The sequence below is a fragment of the Hermetia illucens genome, chromosome 4, assembly GCF_905115235.1.
Source record: "Hermetia illucens chromosome 4, iHerIll2.2.curated.20191125, whole genome shotgun sequence".
NCBI classification, from domain to species: Eukaryota; Metazoa; Arthropoda; class Insecta; order Diptera; family Stratiomyidae; genus Hermetia; species Hermetia illucens.
Genome location: NC_051852.1, coordinates 125,960,986 through 125,976,462, shown reverse-complemented (window position 1 = coordinate 125,976,462; position 15,477 = coordinate 125,960,986).

Here is a 15,477-nt window from a genome sequence, read left to right as displayed (position 1 = left end):
TAGGTAACAATAGTATATAGATTGGAAAAATGAACAATAAAAAACAATCTTTTAAAATAACAAAAATAACTTGAATCTAATGGCCACTGTGGGCTCTCAAAGTTTTCGAATAACAATTTACAGGCAGAGAAGAGAAACAGTAAGAAATAAAAATCTAATTTTACAATAAGTTGTCGGGAAATGGTCAAAAACCCGACAGAATTCACTTGGCCTTAGTGGCAAATAAAGAAATACAAAAGTAAAGTAATAATAGTAATGTTTTATCGCTTCAAAAGATACTTTTAACTTAAATTATTGTGCTAAAAACTATCATAATTATATATTTTATATTATATATTTTTTTTTTTATTTTTTTACAATAACATCCATAGTTAGAAAAGATAATAATAACAGTTGTAGTACAAAGAAACAAAGAATAATAACGTATGTATGTATAAGTTACAACTGGAGGCAAAATCAGCACCCGTTCAATATGTACATATTTACAAAGACCCACCAAGAAACAAATGGCAGAACTGAGCACGGCCACCGCTAACCGGCATCCCGCAGCCACCAGTACCAGGATTTCTCTTTTTCATCCCGCTTAATATCAATTACTCTCGCTCTGGAGCATCTCCAGTCGAATCCCGGAGCCCCCACTGTCAAATTCGGGGGGTATTCTATCCTTTTGTCCGTGGCCCGTCTATGTATATGATACATAACCGGATCACTGGCAGAATCAAGAATTAGACCATTCCTGTCAAGATACACGAACGCTTCGGGAGGAATGAAGCCTGTCGTGAGAGTTTTCTCGAAATACCCATCATTTGGGTAGGACGGCTGCGAAACCCAAGGGTTCTCACCATGCGAAGCAGAGCGCACTATATGATTCCGAATCAATCTGACGATAACTGTGTCGATTCTTGGCACAGCAGCAGCTGCATACATCACTTCATTAGTTACATAGTGCTCATAGTTTGACGAAGCAGTCCTATTAAGCCCCGTGCAAGCACGCAGACATTTCCTTTCAAAGATTCTTATTTTCTCCATTTGGCTAGCACTCAAATTAAACCAGATAGCACACCCGTAGGTGAGCACCGGTCTAACCAAAGTAAGATAGCAAATAATCTTAATCTTCCGGCTAAGGTGTGGAGCATAAACGAGTCTTCGAAGAGACATGAATGCCTTGCGAGCGCTCTCTAGCGCGACTTTAACGTGCTCGTTAAATTGGAGACGCTCGTCAAGACGCACATCCAGGTATCTAACGCACTTTTTATGAGGAATGCGCTCAGAACTATCCTCTTTCGCGACAATGTGGAAATCTCTCCAATTCCTTTTCAAGTTTCTACTGGCATATGCCAAGGAATTTCGAAACAGAATCGTTTCACACTTTTGCGCATTGATTTTCATTCGCCAACTGTTCGTGAAGAACTTAATATCATTGAACATCTTCTGAAGTTCAACTTGCACCTCAGTTACCTTCTTGTGTGCCTTGTGTATTAAAATCGAAAAAGTTGAGTAATTCGCCGGCAAATACCACAAAAAGTGTAGGCGCTGTCACTGTCCCTTGCTGTAATCCATTCAGAACATGAAATTCTCTGCTAGTAGTGAGATTTCCGTCCTTAATGACAAAGCACTTGCCATACAGCATACTACACATCATCGCTACGAGGTGGCTGGGAAACTCATTCTTCAGGAGCCTGAAAATCAGTCCATCCAACCAGACGGTATCAAAGGCTTTCTCCATGTCTATAAGGCAAGCGCCTACGCACTCACCATTGTTAATCCGCCAGCAAATATCAGACGTTACCTTCGTTATTGCATGTATTGTCGAGTGTCAATAAGGTGTTGTATCTCGTTGCCACCGACTTTAATTCTCGGTACAGTTATTCGTGACTTCTTCCGGAATAACGTATTTATCTTAGTAAACATGGAATCTGGATCGCCTGGTGAAATACCCTTTAACTTCTCCCGCCATTGGAAGTTCACTTCATTTACGTAATGTTGACGGATAACATCCCGCGCCATCTTTAGAAGTGATTTGAACTCAACCAATATGGGATGATGATAGTCCCCATATCTCCGATAGATTTTGTTGACGTGAGTGAGCAGAAGGCTTTTTGCTGCAGTTTCATATCGTTCCATATTATTGTGAGGTTTAATCTTAGGGACGACTTGTTCAATTGTTTCCAGCGTCAAGCTCTCCAGCTTGAGAAGATACTGAAGTATTTCCTCGTTGCTCAAGTTCCTGTCACCTGGTGCAATTGTACTATCGTTTTCCCCATCAAGAGGTGGGCATTCCTCTCGATATCCCCGAATAAACCTCTCTTGGAATTTCTTCCAATTTGTTTGTTTAAAGTTCAGCCTGTGGACGCCACTGTCCATCGGCAGAAGGTGAACTCTTCGTCCATCAAACAGAACTTCAGTAAGAATAGCGTTATGGTCGCTATCGTAAGGAAGAGTCTGTAGTTTCCGTTGAGGATTCCTAAAATTAAAGTTCAAGCGCGCGTCAGCAATGCACAAATCCAGATAGGAATTAGCCCTGGGCCATGTTGGACTCTCTGACCCATATAATTCGCATTTATACTCTATCTGGTATTGCTCTATCCAAGATTAGAGGAATACCCCCCTGGGATTGTTTGTGGCGTTTAGCCACGAGGTATGCTTGGCATTCAAGTCGCCAGCTATAATATAATAATTATGCAGCCTATTCAGTTCGAGTATCGTAAACAGAGAATGGAATTCCTCCTTGAACTTGGCTCGGTTGTTTCTCACTGCATAGACTGACAGAATGTATAAATTCCCTCCTCTAGGCAGTGAAAACAGAATACATGAGACTTCGATACACTCAAAGGTATCAAATTCAGACCTATTAATATGCCTGAAACGATAATGGCGACCCACAAGTATTCCGGTACCACCTCCCCCATCACAATTTCGTCTATCATTCCTCACGAATTCAAAATCCTTGAATGTTATCGAATGCCTCGGATTGAGGTGGGTTTCTGAAATCAAGACTATGTCAGGCTGTTGTCTGGCAGCGAAATCAAGGAGCTCCGCTCTTCGATGGATTCCTACGATGGAATTCACATTAATCGCGGTGATCCGGAGACCATCCAGTGGTACCGCTGTGACTGCAGACCTAGCAGCGGACATGCTATTTATTTTTGTATTGTGTACGTGTAGTGTATGCTGCATGCTTTCACACATGGTTGGTATTTTATTGAGGATGGTGTTCATCCCGCCTCTTGCATCTTGTTGAGGCTTCTTAGCTCCCCCTTGTCGAACTACTTCTGCAAATGGGATCCCCGAGACGATTGGTACCGAAGGGACGGTACCGTTCAACACCGTTGACACCTTCATTCTTTGGGCCGATCTAGGTGCCTGCTGCCTTGTGATCTTAACATTGCGGTATGCAGGACATCCACGGTACGGGGTTTATCTGCACGAGGAAGTGCGGCAGGATTCGTTTTTCCAAAACGGATCTCCTCGTACTAAACCGTGACACTGAGAGGAACTTAACCTCAGTTCCTGTCTCCCGGAGCATTTTGAGCACCTCATCGGGCTCTTCCTCCGCATCCAAGCCTTTCAGAAGGAAGGTTTGCACCTTCTCTTCCTTTGGAGTGTAGTTGAAGTGAGGAGCCTTCACTCGCTCGAGGACCTCCCGTGCTTTTTTGTAATCTGCAATATTGTTACATTTGACTTGGGCTCTCTCGGCCCCCGTCTTTTTAATAACAAAATTCGAGAGCCCCGCGCTTTCATTAAGTAGAGTAGCTAAATCTCTACCACCTAATTTATAAACATTAATGGGGGGCACCCTTTCCCCCTTTTCTTTATTTCGGGTGCAAATTGTATCCCCAGTCGGACAATTTTTTAAATTTTCGCTCGTACTGCAACTTGCCTGGTTAGCACCCTCTTCTGAGACATTTCCATCATCACCGTTGTCGCTGACTCTCGTATCGTCAGCTTTACTGTTCTCTATGTCCTTCATACGGACAGATTCGCTGCCGAAAACTTGTTCGCCCTCAAGGCCGCCCGCTTCCTTTATGACTGCAAAAGTAGTTGAAGAAAGCTTCACTTGTTTTCTGGCTACTTTTGGAGACGGCGGGCCCGCCTCCCCAGCCATTAGCTGCTCCGTAAGCTTTCCATTTTTTTTCATCAATATTGTCATTCGATTTTTCAAATCTTCGAGTGACTTCGCCAGTTCGCCATTTCTTCTTTCAAGATTGGCTATCCTCTTTTTGACTATTTTCAAGTTTGGATCCTCCTCGTTGCGGACTCCACGACCGATCCGAGTGCCCCTAGGCCTTATGGTGGGGGGCCGGTCTGGTCCGCCACCCGCCGGCGGCTCGCCGCTCATTCCCGCCAAGCCAAAAAAACGAATTTTTTCTCAAGGAAAAAGTAACTTAGATAACAATCAAAAGTAAATTAGTTTCAATTAAGTTTTAAATTATATATTATTAATTAAGTAATATAAATATCTTTTTATATTCTTGATAAAAGTTAATTTAATTTCAATTTTAAATTATTTTTATTGATAATATCAATTTGTAAACACGTCCGTTCTCTACAAATGTCAGCCTACTATGTCCCGGGGACCAACTCCATGCAATGCCACTTGCCACCAGCAATATAAGTACCTCGTTCGAGTGATGGAACTCAGTTCAAAACTACTTCCAGTCCAATTACTAACCCTCAATCCCACCACGTTGCATCTATAGGTCCAAGATAACTGCAGCAGCGATGAAGCCGAAACCTGTAGCATTTCGAATCCTAATCAAATTCATCCACTGCCAACTCCTCCACTAAAATGCAAACATCTTGTCTAGCATTTGTGTCCCATCTGCATGTCGACCCATTGACTTCCTTGTGCATCTCCCGGTGGAAGTGAAACGTTTCAATTTAAATCGACATTTTATCCAAAATTAATTATGCACAAGATTTGAATAGAAATGGATGACTCCGTTCCTCTTTTGGGAATGCATAATTCCTGCGTTGGATTCCGTTTGGTTTTTGGTACTTCTCGCCAACTTGACCCTTTCGACCGAAATTGCCACTGTAATGGACGCTCTGATATTTCAGTCACATCTGTTTGCTACCAAAGTTTTCGGGAATGTAATGCATAATGGAAACCGGAAAGATAAATATCTCAGGTCATTTCCAGTTTAATGTTGTTTGAGTCTGGGAACTTGCATGTAAATATTTACTAATGGGCTACTCGGGGTGAATCGAAATGGCCTCCCCAGGGAAATGCTTTCCAAGTATTTTATGACATTGGTTGTTTGTGCTGGTCAGTGCAACGTTGGAACTTTAAGATAAATAGGAAAAAGATATGCGGTGAGTCTCGAAATTAGAATTATAGATCAGGGAATGGTATGTACATATGTATAAAACCTTTCAAAAGTAACCCTAGTACATGTTGGCACTCATGTATGCATCACTGATAGATCCTTGAGAGCCGACAAGTTAAAAAGGTGTGTCTGTGTGTTTGAGGTGGGGGAGAGGCAAAGCCTCACTCAGACCTTAGTGGTCCATTGTACTCGATTCCCCCGTCTAACGGAATATCTCGGATTATGTATCCCAGGATTTCCGATAGCGGATGTGATGCTATCCGCTGCAGTTGGAGCACAAAAACCTGATGTTTGTTGCGCCCATAGGCGGGGCACTTGAATAGAAAATGTTCCGTGGATTCCGCTTCCTCATTGCAGGATGGACATGTATCATCCTGGATAATTCTTATTCTGAACATGATCCGGATGGAACAGCGGTGGAAAGGGTCACACAGCTGTCTCAGCGTGTAACCGAAGCATGTGACGCTACGATGCCACGACGACGTTTGTACCACGGCAAGAGGCCAACCTACTGGTGGAACAAGGAAATCGCTGCCTTGAGATCCTTTTGTCTCCGAGCGAGGAGACTTTTCCACAGGACAAGGGGAAGACCGGAACAACAGGAGCGTGAGGGATCTGCGAAGCAACTTTAAGAAGGCCATACGGAGAAGCAAGTGGGAATGCTACCAGAAGCTCTGCATAGAGGCTAATACGAATCCGTGGGGTACAGCCTACCAAGTTGTAATGAAGAAGATCCGCGGGCAAAAATCACCTCAAGTGACATGCCCACGGCTCTTGTTGCAAATAATTACAACTCTTTTCCCGCAGCAGGAGCAAAATAAAAGTGAATCCCAACTAGCAGTTCAGCAGGACGTTTTCTCGATCCCTGGTGTTACCGAACAGGAACTCTGGGAAATCTGGGGACGTATTGGGGATAGCAATCCTTTGGGATTGGACGGAACTCCGAACAAGGCTCTGAAGGTGGCGGTCAAGGCTAGACCAAGGTGGTTCGCAAGCACATTCGAATCGTGCATGGCGGAAGGAGTATTTCCCGCCCAGTGGAAGAGGCAGAAGCTGGTGGTACTACCGAAGCCCCAAAAACCACCCGGCGTGTCCTCTTCATATCTCTCTATTTGTCTCTTAGACACCATGGGGAAGATGTTGGAGAGGGTGCTCCCGTTGATCGAGCTTGCGGGTGGTTTTTCAGAGCGGCAATATGGGTTTCGGCAAGCCCGTTCTACGGTCGATGCAGTAGCAAAGGTCATGGAATTGGCCCGAAATGCAATGGCAATGGCCAAATGCTGTGCTCTGGTGACGCTGGACGTCCAAAATGGTTTCAACTCAGCCAACTGGGGCTGGATTAAAGGCGCTTTGGTCAAACTGGGTGTTCCTAAGTTACTTGGCTCGGCTAATCGAGAGTTATCTATCGGACAGACTTCTCTGGTATGAGACGAACGACGGGCCGAAGGAGTACATTGTGACAGCAGGTGTGCCTCAAGGTTCTACGTTGGGAACACTGCTGTGGAACATAATGTACGACGGAGTGCTTGGCCTACCATGCCGGAGGAGGCCACGCTGATTGGTTTTGCAGACGACCTGGCGGTAGTTGTAATTGCAAAGCATCCCGAGGATGTGTGTATGCAAATGAAGCCATTCATGCCATCAAGTCATGGTTACGAATGACCAAGCTGGCTGGAGTGGTGAAGTCGATCCTATTATACGCGGCCCCTGTCTGGGCGGGAGCGTTGAACCACGCTATAAACCGGAGGAAGATAAGTTCGGCATACCGGCCAATTGCGGTAAGGGTGTGCAACGCATTTAGGACGGCGTCGACGGAGGCAGTGTGTGTCATCCCGGGAATGATCCCTATAGATCTTCTAGCGAACGAGGCACACAGGCTCTATGAAAAACGGAAGGCAAATCCAACCGAGGTGAATGCGGATTTCCGAAAAGCCGTCCGGAGAGAATTGTGTGGCAAGTGGCAACAACGGTGGGATAACTCCGACAAGAGCCGGTGGACCCATACATTGATCTCGTGTATCGAGAAATGGGACGACCGAAACACGGAGAATTGAATCACCACCTGATACAGTCCCTTACGGTACACGGTGGTTATAGGAAGTACTTGCATCGTGTTGATGTAGCGAGCCAGAACCTCCGCCGCAAAGTAATACTTCACGGTGGTCCCGCGGGGAGGGGCGGAAGAGTGGGGGTAGTTTTAGTGGGTGCGAATCCCACACACTGCTGCAACCAGGCGCAGCAGCCTCTTTGTAAGATTTCCATTTCCATCCATAAAAAAACGTACATGTATCCATATGTGCATCACTGAGAGATCCTTGAGAGCCGACAAGTTAAACAGGTATGTGTGTGTTTGAGGTGGGGGAGAGACAAAGCCTCTGAGCACTCAGACTTTAGTGATTATGTATCGCAGGATTTCCGATAGTGGATGTGATGCTACCCGCTGCAGTTGGAGCACATAAGCACCAAAAACTTGATGTCTATTGGGTCCATAGCCGGGGCACTCACATAGAAAATGTTCAGTGGATTCCGCTTTCTCATTACAGAATGGACATGTATCATCTTGGATAATTCCTACTCTGAACATATGCCCAGCTAGTGAATTATGACCAATCAGAATGCCCACAATACTTCCGCAAGTCTTCCTGCTTTTCGACAGGATAAACTTTGCAGTATGTTTGCTTAGTTCTGACAGGAAAAGTTTGGTGTATTTAGCAGCATTAAGGTTTCGCCACCTGTCATTATGGGAAGCCACAATGGAGAGGTACCCAGAGTAAAACCACCGTATTGAATCTAGAAACAGAGTTCAATCGGTTTCTATATTCCTGAACGACTGAAGGGATCAAAGTGCGTCCGTCTACTCAACACCCTCAATGCGCCTGCCCTTCAACCGCTCGTCAATCATCCAGGTTGCAGCATACACTTCAGTCTGAAAGATCGTTGGGTATTGTCCCAAAGGAAAAGCTCGTTTTTATTCGAGCCCTTTTTTTGTTTTTGAGCCATCGGTGTAGAAGACGTCCGTATATCCTGATATACAATCTTCTGGTTCAGCCTAGTTTTCTCTTCGTTCAAGATAGCATTATATCTTCTACCAAACAGATGAATTGGGATCCGAAAACTAGATTCAGTTCTCCTAATGAGTCTTCGAATGCTCTGCTCCCATAATGTCCATTGTTTTCCAATAAATGTAATTGAATTAGTATATGAGCTGCCCTTATAGCAGATGTTAGATTCGTTTTATCTTTATCTCTACATGTTTGCTCCAAAAAAGTTTCTTGTCTAGAATAATTTCCAGATATTTCACTTCTTCGGAGAGTTGAAGGGTTGTACCCCTCATTTCTGGAAGGCAGAGACCATTCAATTTCCTCCTTTTTGTAAATAATACCATTGTGGCTTTATTTAGATTTACTGAAAGTCCATGCCTGAGACACCAACTGTCAATCAAAGCAACGGCGGGTTGTGTATTTCTACACACTATTCCGAGATCTCGATTAACAGCCAGTACAGCCACGTGATCCGCATAAGCTTGAGCGTGTGTTGGCGGATTTTGCAGCATACTCTACAGAATTGGCAACAGCACACCTTCTTGAGGGCAGCCTTTCGTCGCTTCTGTTGTTAGGTATCGATCAACATCCACTTCAGCACACAGCAATCTCTGCGTTAGCATGGCGTAGATTCACCTTATTAGGGTTTCATCAACACTATGCTCTCTGGCAGCATCACAGAGTTTTTGAAAAGGCGCACAGGTTAAAGCCCCTTCAATGTTCATGCACATCCCCATCGCGTACTGACCCTTCAGAGTTGCATCCTCTATCTTTGAAACCAAAGAATGAAGAGCAGACTCACAGGACTTTCCACGTCGGTAAGCATGTTGGTTTGGTCATTTAGTGGGTGTGACCTTCGTGTTGAATGCTTTGCAGAAACCGCCAATTCACTTGGTGGTGTAGACTTAACTCTGTAGTTCGTGCAAGTACTGTCTGGTTTTCTAAGAGAGTCCAACTTCGCCAACTCATCCTTATTAAGGGCTCTGCAATAGCCAGGAAGTCTCCCTTTCACCTTCCAGTTGTTCACAGTCTCGTTTCGAACGTTTCATTTACGAAAAGCTGAAATTGCCTTTTTAAACGCCGGACGTCTGTAACTGCCTGTGATATGATCGACGTTATCCTCCTGTGTTTCTCTGCATAGCAGACATTTAGGATTTGCATTGCACTTTTTGGCAATATGCTTTTCTTCTTCATATCTTCGGCATAACTTAGATCTATCGTACTTGCTTGAACAGTTTCTCGAGATGTGTCCAAATTCCAGGCATTTGAAATACCTCTTTGGCGATATCTGTTCTCGTAGTCGACAGCTGACCCAGCCGACGCGTATATTACCAACGGTAATAGCCTTTTTTGCTGCTTCGAGTGGTAAGGCTATTGTGGCCGTCTGAGTACCACCATATGTTTTCGGAGCCCTTATCACATTGGACTGAAGGATTGAATCTAGTCCGAGTTGAGTCTTTAACGCCTCACAGATCTTCGCTTTTGTGGTGATCTCATCCAGGTCCTTACATTCCGTCAGCATTGAGTCCTGGCTCATCTTTACCTCCGCTACTTTGCCCCCTGACGACTCGATCTTCTTATGTAAATCGTAGGACTTACTCTCTCCTGGCTTAAGCTCAAGAGCAAATTGCCTTTCTACACGTGTCCACCCAAGTGCAAGAGGGAACTGTCTGCTTTCCCTTTCCGCAAGATTTCCGCATATGTCAGGTCGCTTGTTGATTTTATAATCAGCACATCGGGCTGCGACTTTTTTTTGGCTTACCTTTTCACTCTACTTTAGTCCAAGTAGAGTCACTGACACGTATCTCCTGATGGTTTGGTAGATTTTCACCGGGAAAGTCTGCTGATTGCACTTGTACTTTGCCCTTCTCGCGTTTTGGAGTCCGCTCTGGGGATTCTCTATTAGTGTCCCTATGTCGTTTGCGGTGCTCTGCTATTTTTTCTCGAAGGCGATCCACTGCTAGATTATCAGCTCTAGTCCGTTCGTGTTGCTACTTTCACTGTAGCTTTTTTTTTCTTAGAGCAGTGTAGCTCGTTTCGTGCTTCAAAATACATCGATCTGATAGCACGCACTTGGCTTTTTATTTCGCCGTGCACGTTGTGTCGGGGACCTACAAACTCCATCAGGTTCAAAATCATCTCCCCTAACTTTGAAAAAGCGTCTTTTTCCTCGTCATTTACAGCATTAACACCGTTTGCTGCCGAGTTGGTGTGCGCTCCAATATCCGATTTCCTCCACTTTTCCCTGTTGGCGATCTTAATACTCTAGCGCTGCGCCTGAAGGGATCGTCTGTCTGTTCCTCACACGCATTTTTCTCGGAGACTGTAGCAGCGATTGACACCAAATTTGATGGAAAGATGGGAACTGTGAACGCTTACGCATACAGTAAGTTACATCATGTTACGTAGAATTTAATGGCAGGTTCCCATACATGCATGGTGTACATTTTTTTTCATCAAATATAGTCATGTGGAGTACCAAATGAACGGTCTTGGTTAATACTTTCGGAAGCTGGTCTTAATTTTGACATTTGTTGGAAAGGCGGAGAGTTCAACATTTATTTAACGGGGCCATTCTCAGAAACTACCCAATCGAAAAATCTGAAAAAAATCAAGAGGCTGCCACTATATGGTGGCTAGGATCCGAAATACCTTCCATACCGATATCTGTTCAAATAAAGTTAATAATAGTATATTACTATAATTTTCAGTAATTGGCTGCAGAACCCCCTTTAAGTTCATCCTAGCACCACGAAATTTTACAGTAATGTAGGCTAAAATATAGAGCTTGATCCTACCAAGTTCGGTCGAAATCGCCAATTCTTTGATAATTGGAGATTTTGAATATCAATATCATCGCATAATATACGCGTATATTCCGTGTTACTTACTAATGGGACAAATTCACACTCAAATGTCATTATAAAAGGAATACACTAAACCTTTCATACCTGAAGCGCCCAGCTTCCGGTTTCCCGACTTGTTTATGTATAGGACAGATAATGCTTCTTTACCAGTCATTCGCCATCCTACACCTTGAGCATAAGTTGATCAATCGCTTGGTGTAATTGGTCGCCTCCATATTTAACCAGTTTGACTGTAATTTCATCCTGGCTCTTGGCAACTTACGATTTTTTAACCAGCCGATGAATTCAATGCTTGGTGGTGACAGCATTTGCCCCTCGTTTTCAGTTGGCGGGACTCCCAACTCGCTGATATTCCAGTTGTTGAGCAGTTCATCAAAGTACTCAATTCATCGCTGCAATGTGCCCATTCTGTCGGAAATCAGATTTCCCTTTTTGTCTTGGCAGGGTATGTACCGAGGTGTATAAGGCTTCATCGTGCTGACTAGTTGGTAAAACTTCCACGCCTAGTGCGTTCGTCCGCAGCTTGTCGTTTAGAAAGAACTCCCACCAAGTAGAGGTGGAGACAGGGTTTGGTAGTAGAGGTGTTGACTCCTGCTGGTTTTACCCTCCATCGTCGATACGAATTTTCGTTTTCGCCAGGGACCTATACTAACCTTTGACTGCCTTGATTGCAACTGAAAAGAATATAAATCTAAGGGAAAAGAAGAAGAGTTCCTTGAAGTTGATGTTGTGATAATGAAACAGGTACTAGAAATCCGTGAAGAGACGCATCTGGGTGCGAAGTACCCATAAGTAGTGTATACCACTGAAGTTTCTTAATTCCTTTGACTTTCAAGGCCTCGTTAACGTAAAACATTGTTCGATCAGAATTCTATTTTCTCCTGACATAATAGGTGACATACAAAACCTAGTAATTCTCCCAAATAACTCATACAGAAAATTCAAAAAACAAAATCCTTGAGAATGGAGCGTATTCTATTTTTAGCAGAAAAACATTCCAAGGTTCCATTTAAACCTTTTTTCCGTGTTCAGAACAAGCGTTCCTTTTCAACATTTCTTTGATAACTGAAATGAGATAATTTCTCTTTCATTCGGACTCATATTCAGCGCCAGCAGTTTTAGGGATTCATTTGTCCAAGGACGAGCTCCTACAAAACAAGTTCAAGTATTTGCACAACGGATGGTCGTAACCTTATTTTTAGGAATTTAGTGTTGGGAAAACGATTTTAATTTGCCCATGGCAGTGTATTAGGATAGAGGATAGTTCGCCTGCGTATCTAAATTTGCATTATCTATGAAATGATTAATAAAGTCTCATTATCAGCTTTGCATTGGATATATCCACATGTTTGCAGAGGTACATCCCGCATGACTTTTCACCGGCAATGTCAGAGTAAGTTATTTTGCTTTCCGGGAAAGTCCCTTTAGGCATACTTTGGAATCACGGTGTTCATTAAGTTTCAATTTTCTAATGAGAGTAGGAGGTGGATTGCACATATAGGATGCGGTTTGGTTTTTGATTTACATACGAGGTTCCTTGTACTGTATGTTCATGCGAATAGGAGCAATATATAGAGGTGTAACAATTCTTAAAGTTTGGAGCAACATGTTTTGTTTTCATCTAATTTACGAGGTCACTGGGATCACAGCATCTAATCAAAGAGGACCTCAAGATATTTAGCTAATGCGGTCGGAGTCTAGAGTATTCAGGGATTACTAAAAGAAACACCATAATTTTATATATCTTCATATTAACCTTGGTTTTGGAAGGCTTTAAGAAGTGTTAACTGAGAGAAAATTAGGAAAATCTTGTCAGCCAAGGTTATGTTGTTTAAATAAGTTGAGTTCGATGGATATTTTCGGTAGTTAGGTACATGAGCTCTGTTATTTTAGATAATATATACTTGACATTGTGCTTTCATTTATCTTGATAGAACGTAATTGGTGCACTGTGTTCTCTCTTGAGACAGAAGAGACAGAGGCAGTGATCTGTACAGAACTGAGCGATTTAAAAACTCGGGTCAACGCTATCAGCCAATGGAGAACTGCTTTATGGCATTCCACCCACTCACCCAACTATTCTCTCGAAGATATCGATATGTTGGTGATCACTGAGAGTTCTGAATGAAAAATTGCAGACTGAGAAGGATGAAGGCGAGTCTCCCGCGCTTAAAGACGGGACAAGTTATACCAAATGCTCCTCCAGATTGGGGGTTGGGTAGGGCGGACAACCCTATACGCAAAACCGATTTTACGAAGCCACATAAGCAGTCCCGGACAAGATGGACTTTACAACGACGAGCCCGGCAACGACAACGATATAATCATTTGCGCATTTTCTCATGGAACGTGTGCTCCCTGTACAGACCGAATGCTGCTCAGCAGTTGCTGATATCCTGTCCCAATATAAGCTTGATGTAACAGCATTGCAAGACATGCGTTGGACAGGGACCGGTTTCCTGAAGAAAAGCCACTACACCATATATTATAGCGGCCATCCAGTAAACCATGTGCTCGAAGTAGCTTTGTTAGTCAGCCAAAAAATGAAACCTGCTGTTATCGGCTTTGAAAATGTAAGCGAACGGCTATGCATCTGCCTTTGCGAGGCAAGTTTAGAAATACAAGCCTTATGAACGTTCGTGCCCCTACAGAGGGGACTACAGATTCGAAAAAGGATACCTTCTACGAGGTAGTTGAGCGGACTGTCCAAAATATGATATCAAAATCATACTTGGAGATTTTAATAGTCAAATAAGGACGGAGCCCGCATTCACGTCGGCTCTCATAGCTTACATAAGGATACCAATGATAACGAACTGCGGATTATTCTTCGCAGTATCGCACGAAATTGTTGTTGCAAGTAAATGGTTTGCGCGGAAAGCGGTCCACAAACGTTTGCCTCTTCAGACGGAACCACTTTCAACCAAATTGACCACGTGCTGATCGAACGCCGGCACCTCTCAGCTTTATTGAATGTCAGACCATATAGGGGGCTAATATAGACTCGGATCACTATCTCGTTGGCATAGTCCTCCGGGCTCGAATTACAACGCCGTGTACAATCCCTTCTGACAATCAGGTGAGAGGGAATACTGAAGTCATCCACAACACAGCCTTCCGCGACACCTATAAGAGGAAAAGGGTGCCGCAATAACCAGAGTTAACAGATATTCTGGACACGAAGCATCAACAAATAATCTTCACAACCACCTGAAGAACGTTATCATGGATACGGCTACAAACAAACTTGGCCCCAGCCGCAAGAAAAGTTGGAACGGCTGGTTTGACGATGAATGTAAGCTAGCAATAGAACGGAAGAAGGCCGCATACCGAGTAACGTTGCATTCTCACAAAGTGCGGGCATGCGCAGATACTTATCGCGAACTCCGTCGAGCCGCGAAGCGACTTCACTGGCGAAAAAGGAAGCTTAGGAGAACCAACAGATCTGTGAACTCGAAAAGTACATGGAGCAGCCCCACCAGCTGCAGAATTTTATCCAACAAGTGAGCAGGATGAAGCCTTGTTCACCTCTTTGATCATCCTGCCGAGACAAAGAGGGAAATCTGATTTTGAACAGAATGGGTAGATTGGAGCGTTGGGTTGGGTATTTTGATGGACTATTCAACAACCAAAATATCGGCGAGTTGGAGGTCCCGCCAACTAAAGACGACGGATAAATACTGCCCGCACTAAGCATGAAAAAAACACTATGCAATTCATCGGCTTAAAAACCATAAGTCGCCAGGGGCCGGCAGTTCATCAACTGATTCTCAAGAGGTAGGACAGCGAATCAATGCCTGATGATTAGGAACGAGGCATTATCTGTCCCATACATAAAAAGGGGGATAACGCGCAGTGCAGCAATTATAGAGGTATCACGTTGCCGAGTACCGTCTATAAGATATTCTCCGCTATCTTAGTAGGCGGGATAGCCCCATACCCTTAGAACATCATTGACTCATACCAATAAGGCTTTACTACAGGCAAATCAGGAACAGATCAGATTTTCTTTGTGCGACAAGCGATGTTAGAACTGCTTGTATAGAACCATCAGTTACATCATCTTTTCATCAGCTTTAAAACCGCTGTGACAGTATAGGCATGGTAAAACTGTATACACCGTTGAGAGAACTCGATATCTCGACGAAATTGGTAAGATTGACCCTGACCAATGTGCGAGGCCAGATAAAATCAGCAGAATCATTCTCGAGACCATTCAGCATCAACAACGGTCTAAGA